Source organism: Bos mutus, chromosome 15 (assembly GCF_027580195.1).
Source record: "Bos mutus isolate GX-2022 chromosome 15, NWIPB_WYAK_1.1, whole genome shotgun sequence".
NCBI classification, from domain to species: Eukaryota; Metazoa; Chordata; class Mammalia; order Artiodactyla; family Bovidae; genus Bos; species Bos mutus.
In genome coordinates, this window is record NC_091631.1 from 79,399,009 (window position 1) to 79,410,461 (window position 11,453).

The 11,453-nt window shown below is 38.6% G+C and overlaps 1 pseudogene; it reads left to right on the plus strand.

The window, feature by feature from the left end:
• Window positions 1-5,172: 5,172 nt before the first annotated feature.
• LOC102268673 (olfactory receptor 5M5-like) lies at window positions 5,173-6,621 on the plus strand (annotated as a pseudogene).
• Window positions 6,622-11,453: the final 4,832 nt, after the last annotated feature.

Here is an 11,453-nt window from a genome sequence, read left to right on the forward strand (position 1 = left end):
CCCTCATCTCCTCTCTTTTTAAGCTATTCCATTGGTATTTAGACACGACCAACTTTCTCCCGTTTTGAAAAACAACCATCTTTAATCCCATATCCCAAGATAGTACCTAAGTACCTAATTTGATTCTAATCAACCTATGAGGTACTGTTATTATCTCTCTTTATAAGATAGAGGAAACTGAGGCACAGAGAAGTTGAATAACTAACCCAAGATTACACAGCTTAGCCAGGATTCAATAAATGATGATCAACAGTATTATAGTTGTGGAGAAATGCAAAATTTTCAGGAAATATTTTTATGCATAAAGCACTAATGGGTAATTGTATATGATATTTTTTGGTGTTCCTCCCAATAACCCCTATTTATTTAAGCTGTATTTAAGCTGTTTAACAGGTTCTGGTAAGTTCGATGACAAGCATAAAATCTACAGTAAATAGAACTGATCATCAATACCCAGGTTCATGTCTTTGGTATATTATTTCTCTAGGACTCCACCATGCCCCATTCATATAGAGAATATCCCTGGTCCTAGGTCTGAACATCTGCTCAGTCTTCCATTCTACTCTGAAAACATCAGGAAATTTATAGAATGAAAACTCCCAAGAAAGTGCTTAGGACGATATCCCAGATAGGGGCCAAATGTGGAAAGGGAGACGAGAAATATTCTCTTTTCTCAATGGTCCTTTCTGGTCAGTGCTACACAGGGGGCATGTCTGAGGAATATGTATTCCTTGCCACTGGTGGTAGAAGCAAAGCCTCTAAATAATGTACAGTTGGTCTGAATCAGCACCTTTTCCCTCACCAATACCAGTGCAAAAAACACATCACAGAATCAGTGCCCGGTGCCCTATAATAACATAATTGTTAGAGCTCAAGCTTAGAAATTAGACCAGCTTGTATTTCAATCCAAGGTCTACTTATTATTAGCCTTTTGATCTCAAAAGATGCTCACAGTAAACATCAATTTTAATTTACATAAAGTAGGAGTATGTGAGAATTAGATGAAATACCACACTTAGCGGAGTAACGTAAATACAGAGTGCTCATTATCTGTTAGTTCTCATTGCATCCACATTTCCTGTATCTCCTACAACCTTCCTAGGACTCAACTAAACTGTCAGATTTTTTAGTGAGAGAAGGCTGAACATCCATAGATTTCTGGACTATAGTGACTTTTGAATCAGTATTCAATACTTTAAAATTTAACCTTCCTTCTCTCTTAATTTCTGTATTTGTCCAGATTTTACCAGCCATAAGAATAAAGAAGCCATGTATGTGATTTGAGACAGTTCTTTCAGAAACTTGAATCAGTCAAGCCATGTGCTCTGGTTTTGTATACAGAAAGTGACGAAAGACAACAGTGAGCTTTTGGTTTATGCCAAGCACTGTTGTAAGCACTTTACATGTGCTCACTCATAGAAACCCCACAATATCCTGTGACAGGTACTCCTATTGCCCTCTTCGTACAAGTATTAGAACTCAGGTATAAAGAAAGAGGCTGAGGAACTTGCCCAAGATCACATAATTAGCAAACAGAAGAGGCAGCAAAACTCTTAACAGTTAATCATGATTCATTATTCTATTACTAAAAGCAGTTTCTCTAGCCTGGCAGTTGCTCAGTCATGTCTGACTCTTTGCAATCCCAAGGACTGTAGCCCCCTAGGCTCCTCTGTCCATGGAATTCTCCAAGAGAGAATACTGGATTGGGTTGCTATTCCCTTCTCCAGGGCACCTTCTCAACCCAAGGACTGAACCCAGATCCCCTGCGTGGCAAGCAAATTCTTTACCTTCTGAGTCACTCTAGCCTACATGCCTTTATCTACTGGGCATTAGCAGTAGAATAGCAGTTCTGCAGGGACTTAGATATTTCCACATGTTCTCTTCCTCAATCCCCCCTACAACTCTGTGTGACAGGTATGAGTAAGGCTGTTTTATGAACACTAGGGAGCTCATGCATCCATTATCCCATGACTAGGACCTTCTGTGCCTTGGGTCCCAGAGTCCAAGATCATTTTCTAAACACAGTCATAGACGGGGCACAAGCCCAGCCCAGATGCCCCTCCCTCGTCTCCTTGATCACAGGTGCCATGGCCACAAGAGAGAATGGATAAACTGGTTTGGCTGCCATCTTGGTTGAAGCTGCTAGTTCTTATCCTCTGGGAGTTGAGAGATCAGAGACTTCCTAACTCCTTGCACTTGAGTAATATGCATTTAAATATTTCCCTGTAACCACACTGGAAAGTGTTGATAAAGATGAACCCCAGAAGACCATATAAGCATAACCATCCCCAGATCACAGAAACTGTGTGGTTTTGAGTCTCCAACACATTTGGATCCAGATTCCCAGGAACCAAAGAAGATCTCTATAGGCTAAGCACAAGTTTAGTAAGAAGAATATTTGAAAGATTTGCCAACCATTTGGCATCACTGACTCGATGGACATGAGTCTCAGTGAACTCCGGGAGTTGGTGATGGATAGGGAGGCCTGGCGTGCTGCGATTCATGGGGTTGTAAAGGGTCGGACATGACTGAGCAACTGAACTGAACTGAACAAATATTTATAACTGTACAGTGGGGTGGTATCATAGCAGAAAAAGAACTAGACCAATGACAGAAACTTAAGTGAGTGTCAAGAGTACAAATTTGTTCATCTCCAAAGACAATTCTGTCCACTTGCAAATACTTCTTCCTGAGTTTTTTTTTTTTTTTTTTTGCCCTATCACATAAGATGCTGTGGTCTATTTTTGTAAAAGAAGGTCATTACCATCAAATACTCAAATGATCTGGAATGCTCATTGCTTGCAATCCCTCATTACCCCATAGTAAAAATAAATGGAAAGACAAAAGGTCCTCTATAAATAAATGAGCTCAGTTCTGAGAGTGCATTTGTAATTACAATTTGTAAGTCCAACTAAGTTAGCCTAAGTACCCAATTAACACAGTCGGCAATATACGTTCATAACAGGTACAATAATATGTTTATGGTACAAACAAATAATACATATATAAAGAACAAACACAAAAATAAAGACAACACTTTCAATTTTACAGTACAGTACCTTTAAAAGTTCACTAGTACTCTTGCCTGGAAAATCCCATGGACGGAGGAGTCTGGTAGGCTACAGTCCATGGGGTCGCTAAGAGTTGGACAGGACTGAGCGACTTCCCTTTCACTTTTCACTTTCATGCATTGGAGAAGGAAATGGCAACCCACTCCAGTGTTCTTGCCTGGAGAATCCCAAGGACGGGGGAGCCTGGTGGGCTGCCGTCTATGGGATCGCACAGAGTGGAACACGACTGAAGCAACTTAGCAGCAACAGCAGCAGTACTGTGAAATGGCTGGCAAACAGGAGCTGACACCTATGTTCGCACTTTGAAAGTTTGCAACTTGAATGTCTGTATGTAGGGGGTTTACTGTATTAGTTATTTTGGCTTTTGATTAATAATTTAATAAATAGGGACACTAAAATACAATCCCAGAACCAAAAATGCTTTATTATGACAAATACAGAATGATTATAATTTCATTGATTTAGGAGACTTATATTTTATTATGCTGGTCAATAAGTCCAAGTTTCTCAGGTGCATAATGAAATAATGCACATGGGTAAGAAAGCAGGAGTGTTTCATTTACAAAGTACATTACAAGGTGACCTCTGTCCATCACTGAAATGGTAGCTATTAATAAGAGTCATTATAACAATGCCATACCTTTATGTGCTATGAAAGTAAAGTGTAGATTTTTCCATCATAATCTTCATGGCCACCTTTATCATGCACAAACGTTGGGAGACACACTTTATGATTTCTTATATACTGTCTCAGTTATATGGATCATATGATTATTTTCAGTATGACTTTTTGCATGCTTTAATGAACTTTATATTGAAAATTCCAGTTTTAGAATTTATACTTACTCTTTGCAAGAGTTAAAACGTGGTAAACTTAAAATCATTATGATCCAAGGATATTGCTGACAATCTTTTTTGATTGCTTTTTAAATTTATATTTAATAGGAGGATAAATGTTTTACAAAATTGTGTTGGCTTCTGCCATAGGACAATGCAAATCAGCCTTACATATACATATGCACCCTCCCTCTTGAACCCCACTCCTACCTTGCACATCATCCCCCTTCTCAGTTGTCCCAGAGCACCAGGTTGAGTTTCCTGTGTTGTACAGCAACTTTCCATTAGCTCTCTGCTTTACATATGGTTATGTATATGTTTCAATGCTGCTCTCTCAATTCATTCCACCGTCTCCTTCCTCTGCTGTGTCTGAAGCCAGTTCTCTATGTCTGAATTTCTATTCCTGCCCTGCAAATAGGTTCATCAGTACCACTTATCTAGATTCCACATATTTCACACCAGGGTGATTTTAATACAATATCTCTATACCCCAATCACTCTATACTCGAATATTTAATATCACTGATATATGATACATATATATATATATACCCATACACAAACATACACATTATTTATGTATTATATGCTTCTCTATTATCCAAAAATAGGGATTTAATTTTGTATCTCATGCAACAAATTTGCCCCCAATAATTGTCTATAAAATACAAAGCAAAGATATTTTGAGCTATCTTAAAAGTTGAATAATATTTGATTATTTTAGGACCCCCTGAGATAGACAAGAGTGGGGAAAGAGGATATGCATTGCAGAGTGAGGGACCAGTCTGAAAGTGATCTTGAGTTTGAAGGGGCAAGTAGACAGAATCTGGTTCTATAAAGACCCACCAATTCCATGAACTTAAGTCCACTAAGCTGTGAAAACACATGAGTTTTGATGACTGATGCTTTAGATACCGCATCATAAGTTATATTGAAAAACAAAGTGTCATAATTTCAATGAAAAGCAATGTTTAAAGAATTATAAGTAATTCTGATCATGAAAACAATTTTCAGAAAACATAAATATTTTTCAACTATGAAAAGACTTGGAGAAAAGCATTTGAATGTATGACTTTATGTAAAGAAGCTTTGTATTAATTTAGATATTCAAAGTATTAATTTCACGCTTACTAGGCTATTTATTTCACATGTATTTACATTATGAGAGGAATGGGCATCAGATGATATGATGTGAGTAATGGAAAAATGACAAACGAGTTTTATTTCATTTACTTTGGAATATGTTGGAAGCTGAGCAAACACAATGTTAAAGGAAAACTACACAGAGGTGACTGAGTTTATCCTCCTGGGACTGACAGATCGAGCTGACTTGTAGCCTGTCCTTTTTGTGGTCTTCCTAGTCATCTACCTGATCACAGTCATTGGTAATGTGGGCATGATTTTGTTAATCAGAACTGACTCAAAGCTTCAGACTACAATGAATTTCTTCCTCAGCCACCTCTCTTTTGTAGATCTGTTATGCCACCAACATCACTCCTGAGACGCTGGTTAATTTCCTATCCAAGAGAAAAATAATTTCCTTCCTTGGCTGCTTTATACAGTTCTACTTTTTCATTGCCTTGGTGATTGAAGATTATTATATGCTCACAGTGATGGCTTACAATCGCTACATGGCCATCTGCAAACCCTTGTTATATGCCAGCAAGATGTCCCAAGGTGTCTGCCTTTCTCTTTTTGCTGTTCCTTATACCAACCTAGATAGCATATTCAAAAGCAGAGACATTAGTTTGCCAACAAAGGTTCGTCTAGTCAAGGCTATGGTTTTTCCTATGGTCATGTATGGATGTGAGAGTTGGACTGTGAAGGAGGCTGAGCGCCGAAGAATTGATGCTTTTGAACTGTGGTGTTGGAGAAGACTCTTGAGAGTCCCTTGGACTGCAAGGAGATCCAATCAGTCCATTCTGAAGGAGATCAGCCCTGGGATTTCTTTGGAAGGAATGATGCTAAAGCTGAAACTCCAGTACCTTGGCCACCTCATGCGAAGAGTTGACTCATTGGAAAAAACTCTGATGCTGGGAGGGATTGGGGGCAGGAGGAGAAGGGGACGACAGAGGATGAGATGGCTGGATGGCATTGCTGACTCGATGGACGTGAGTCTCAGTGAACTCCAGGAGTTGGTGCTGGACAGGGAGGCCTGGCGTGCTGTGATTCATGGGGTCACAAAGAGTCGGACACGACTGAGCGACTGATCTGATCTGATACTTACGGCTTTGCAAATGGTCTTGCGCAGACCATCCTGATGCTCCATCTCTCCTTCTGTGGACCCAATGAAATCAACCACTTTTACTGTGTGGACCCACCTCTCCTAGTCCTGGCCTGCTCAGATACTTATGTCAAAGAGACTGCCGTGTTTGTAGTTGCTGGTTCCAACCTCATGTGTTCTCTCACCATCATCTTCATCTCCTACATTTTCATCTGTAGAGCCATTCTGCATATCTGCTCTGCAGGAGGGAGGCACAAGGCCTTCTCCACCTGTAAGTCTCATGTGACGGCTGTCACTATATTTTATGGGACACTGTTCTGCATGCATCTGAGGCCCTCTTCCAAGACCTCTGTAGAACTAGGCAAAACTGTAGCTGTTTTTTACATTTTCTTGAGTCCTATGCTAAACCCTTTGATCATCTTTGTTCTGAACAAAGATGTTAAAAACTCAGTAAGGAGAATGATGCAAAGGAAATTTTTTCCCAAATAGGGTGCACATTTTGATCACAGATATGTAATATATCCATATTGTCTGATCAATTAGTGAGTTATTTAAATTAAAAAATAATTTTGGCTATGAATTATTCTTTTTCTTTTGAAATTCACCTATAAAACTTGGAGGAATGTTAGCCTATTGTTAGTTGTGACTTAGTGTATTAAAAAAATACCACATATAAATTAAAACACAAGACCAAGCAGCATTGTTATTGCTGTATAAAGTTAATAAAGGAAAGTTTATTCTACCCACTTTACTCATAAGTGTACAGAGTTTTAATATACAGACCTAAAGCCTTCCAAACAAAGATGTAAAAAGAGCAATAAGCAAAGTGTTTCAGGAGAAATTGTTGATCAATTCAGATACACATTTCACCAGAGGTATGTAATATATTTGTATTCTCTAACTAATCAGAGATAATTTTCAGTACATAAATCACTCTTCCTATTTTTTTTTTCTTTTGTAATTCACTTATGAGACTTGGAGGAATGTGTCAGATCATTAGCTTGTGTTATTTTAGTGTATTTAAAATAAATGTCACATAGGAATTTAATGACAAGACCAGACTGCATTGTTATTGTTATGTAAAATTACTAAGGACAGATAATTCTATTCACAATGCTCATAATAGTCAGTCAGTCAGTTCAGTTCAGTCGCTCAGTTGTGTCCAACTCTTTACAACCCCATGAACCACAGCATGCCAGGCCTCCCTGTCCATCACCAACGCCCAGAGTTCACTCAAACTCATGTCCATCGAGTTGGTGATGCCATCCAGCCATCTCATCCTCTGTCATCCCCTTCTCTTCCTGCCCCCAATCCCTCCCAGCATCAGGGTCTTTTCCAATGAGTCAACTCTTTGCATAGTACAAAGTTATAAAAGACAGATGTACCAAACGGTGCTAAGACAATGAAATTTTTTTGATTTGGAAGGTTTATAGTTTCTGAAATATTTTCAAAAACTTGTCAGCCATATCATGAAGAGAGGTTTTTCTCTTTGTTTGCTTGATTTTTCCTTGGTTCACATTATGTATCAGTGAATATCATTGGGTATCTTAAGTTATTACCCTAAGAAACTTGTTTAGATGTTAGTACTGGTCCAATGGAATCCTCATTCTTAAATCATTTGGCAGAAATGCCAAATTGCCTTTAGATTTTGTAAAAAAGATTCTTATGATTTGTTTTACCTACAAGTGTCCTTTTAAAATTGATATTTTACTTTTCTTTTTTTAATTTATTTTATTTTATTTTATTTTTAAACTTTACATAATTGTATTAGTTTTGCTAAATAGAGGGATGGTGTGGGGAGGGAGGAGGGAGGAGGGTTCAGGATGGGGAACACATGTATGCCTGTGGTGGATTCATTTTGATATTTTACTTTCATTAATAATTTTTTATTATGATCTTTTACCAGCTCACAACCATAAACGCAAAATAATATAAAGAGCACTTGTCTAAGCATAAGAAATCATTGCTAAGTATTCTCACAATGACACTTTTGTTTAGGATTTTCACGTATCTCCATGTCATGGACCCCACTGCTCACCTTTGGCATCTCTTTCTGAGGCATACAAGTGGGGGAATCTTATGGTGCTGGAAAATTCTCAGAAGAGATGGCAGTTGAGCAAAACATGGTTTTATTCTGCCAAGTTAGTTGATTTCTCTGCTTTTGTCAGATCTTCAGTATCCCCACACAAGTTTTATTGTTTCACACATAAGACATGAGAGAGATTTTTGTGGGTTTTTCTCTTTTCTTTTCATAGTTCTCTAAATATGGAGTTTATATTATTATGTCAAGTAATAAGTTAGTATTATTCCTCATGTCATTTATAGTTTCTATCCCATCTCTGATACTTAAAAACTAAAAGTTGTTTCTGATAATCATAGTTCCTTAGCAGTACATTTATTGTTTCCAGTTCAGTCAGTTCAGTTCAGTTCAGTTGGTCAGTTATGTCTGACTCTCTGCAACCCCATGGACTGCAGCATGCCAGGCTTTCCTGTCCATTACCAACTCTCAGAACTTGCTCAAACTTGTGTCCATCGAATCAGTGATGCCATCCAACCATCTCATCCTCTGTCGTCCCCTTCTCCTCCTGCCTTCAATCTTTCCTAGCATCAGGGTATTTTCCATTCAGTCAGTTCTTCACATCAGGTGGTCAAGGTATTGGAGTTTCAGCTTTAGCATCAGTCCTTCCAGTGAATATTCAGGACTGATTTCTTCTACGATAGAGTGGTTGGATCTCCTTGCAGTCCAAGGGACTCCTGAGAATCTTCTCCAACACCACAGTTCAAAAGCATCAATTCTTCGGTGCTCAGCTTTCTTTATAGTCCAGCTCTCACATCCATACTACTGGAAAAACAACAGCTTTGATTAGAAGGACCTTTGTTGGCAAAGTAATATCTTTGCTTTTTAATATGCTGTCTAGATTGAGGTTCCCTGGTGGCTTAGAGAGTAAAGCATCCACCTGCAATGCAGGAGACTCTGGTTCAATCCCTGAGTTGGGAAGATCCCCTGGAGAAGGCAGTGGCAACCCACTGTAGTACTCTTGCCTGGAAAATCACATGGACAGAGGAGCCTGGGAGAATACAGTCCATGGGGTCGCAAAGAGTCGGACATGACTGAGCGACTTTCACTTTCCTAGATTGGTCAAAGCTTTTTTATTTTACCCACTGTGAATTAAATCATATTTTCTAAGCTTCTTTTCTTTTTACTCCTTGTTTGACTATGACACATTCTATCATCTATTTTCAATAAATTGACTTAAAATTTATATTCATACTTGTCTTAGTCATTAATCAGTACATCTACTTTATTATTAAATAATAAAAGGAGCTTAGAATATTTTAATTATGAATTTATCCTGCTTCTAACTAATAAACTTTCATCTGCAGGCACAGAATTCATCACTAATAATAAATTATTTAATAATGAAGTTTACACATTGTCTATGTAGTATATGATTTCAAGTATATTTATATTAAATATTGATTCAATATCCATGTTCCTTTAACTTTAGTGACATTTATCCCTGTTTCTGTAACAATTCTCTTTGCTGCCACTCTTCGTTTATGGTTTAGTTTTCTTCTGAGAGTTATGAACCCTTAATTAGTTCTTTTAGTGAGAGTTCCTTCAATCCACTTATCTAAGAATATCACTTGTCCATTCGGAATGGAGCATTCATTTGGGTATGAATCAGTCCAGTTCAGTTCAGTCGCTCAGTTGTGTCTGACTCTTTGCGACCCCATGAATCACAGCACGCCAGGCCTCCCTGTCTATCAACTCCCGGAGTTCACTCAGACTTATGCCCATCGAGTCAGTGATGCCATCCAGCTATCTCATCCTCTGTCGTCCCCTTCTCCTCCTGCCCCCAATCCCTCCCAGCATCAGTCTTTTCCAATGAGTCAACTCTTCGCATGAGGTGGCCAAAGTACTGGAGTTTCAGCTTTAGCATCATTCCTTCCAAAGAAATCCCAGGGCTGATCTCCTTCAGAATGGACTGGTTGGATCTCCTTGCAGTCCAAGGGACTCTCAAGAGTCTTCTCCAACACCACAGTTCAAAAGCATCAATTTCTCAGTGCTCAGCTTTCCTCACAGTCCAACTCTCACATCCATACATGACCACTGGAAAAACCATAGCCTTGACTAGACGAACCTTTGTTGGCAAAGTAATGTCTCTGCTCTTGAATATGCTATCTAGGTTGGTCATAACTTTCCTTCCAAGGAGTAAGCGTCTTTTAATTTCATGGCTGCAGTCACCATCTGCAGTGATTTTGGAGCCCCCCAAAATAAAGTCTGGCACTGTTTCCCCATCTATTTCCCATGAAGTGATGGTACCGGATGCCATGATCTTAGTTTTCTGAATGTTGAGCTTTAAGCCAACTTTTTCACTCTCCTCTTTCACTTTCATCAAGAGGCTTTTTAGTTCCTCTTCACTTTCTGCCATAAGGGTGGTGTCATCTGCATATCTGAGGTTATTGATATTTCTCCCAGCAATCTTGATTCCAGCTTGTGCTTCTTCCAGCCCAGCGTTTCTCATGATGTACTCTGCATAGAAGTTAAATAAGCAGGGTGAAAATATACAGCCTTGACATACTCCTTTTCCTATTTGGAACCAGTCTGTTGGTATGAATACGCCAAGACAAATACTTGTTTTCAGTATTTAAAATATATTTTATTTTCTGGCTTCTTCTAGTTTAATTATAGAGAGAGATGCACTATCAGATTATCTTTCTCTGTGGGTAAAGTGTTATCGTTATTAGTTTTCTTATTTTCAGTTTCAGTGTTCTGCTAGCTGTGGAAACCTGTCTTCAGGTTGAGGTATGGAAACCACCTATGACTGAAACTGTAGACAGTTTGGTTTCTGAAGGCAGGAACTCAAACACTACCTGAACACAAACTAGCCATGTAGGACAAGGTGAGTTAGTGACACAATTTTCCTTTAAAAGCATCTCTATCTGTTTAGCTGAAACTTCAAGAGTGAGTCACTGTCTCTTTGGGTTGTTTTGAGGAATCAACTTACCTATATAAATGATGTTTGCCAATCACTTTGCCAGTTTCAGACTCCTGTTAAAGCCTGACCTGTTCAAGACATGCACATGCATCATGAAGGATATTGATAAGAGCTCTGAATTTTAGAGAGGAAGTCATTTCATTATAAAAGAAAGGGAAAACATAAGACAAGCAGTCATCAAACTTTCAATTTGATATTTTTTGTGTGCCCACATACAGCTTTTAAGGCAAACAGTGGTTTGAAATTATGGAGAATAAGACTAAGACATGATTTTCTCTCTGGTCCCAGGTGTTACAATGAATCTCAAGAGGGATGATT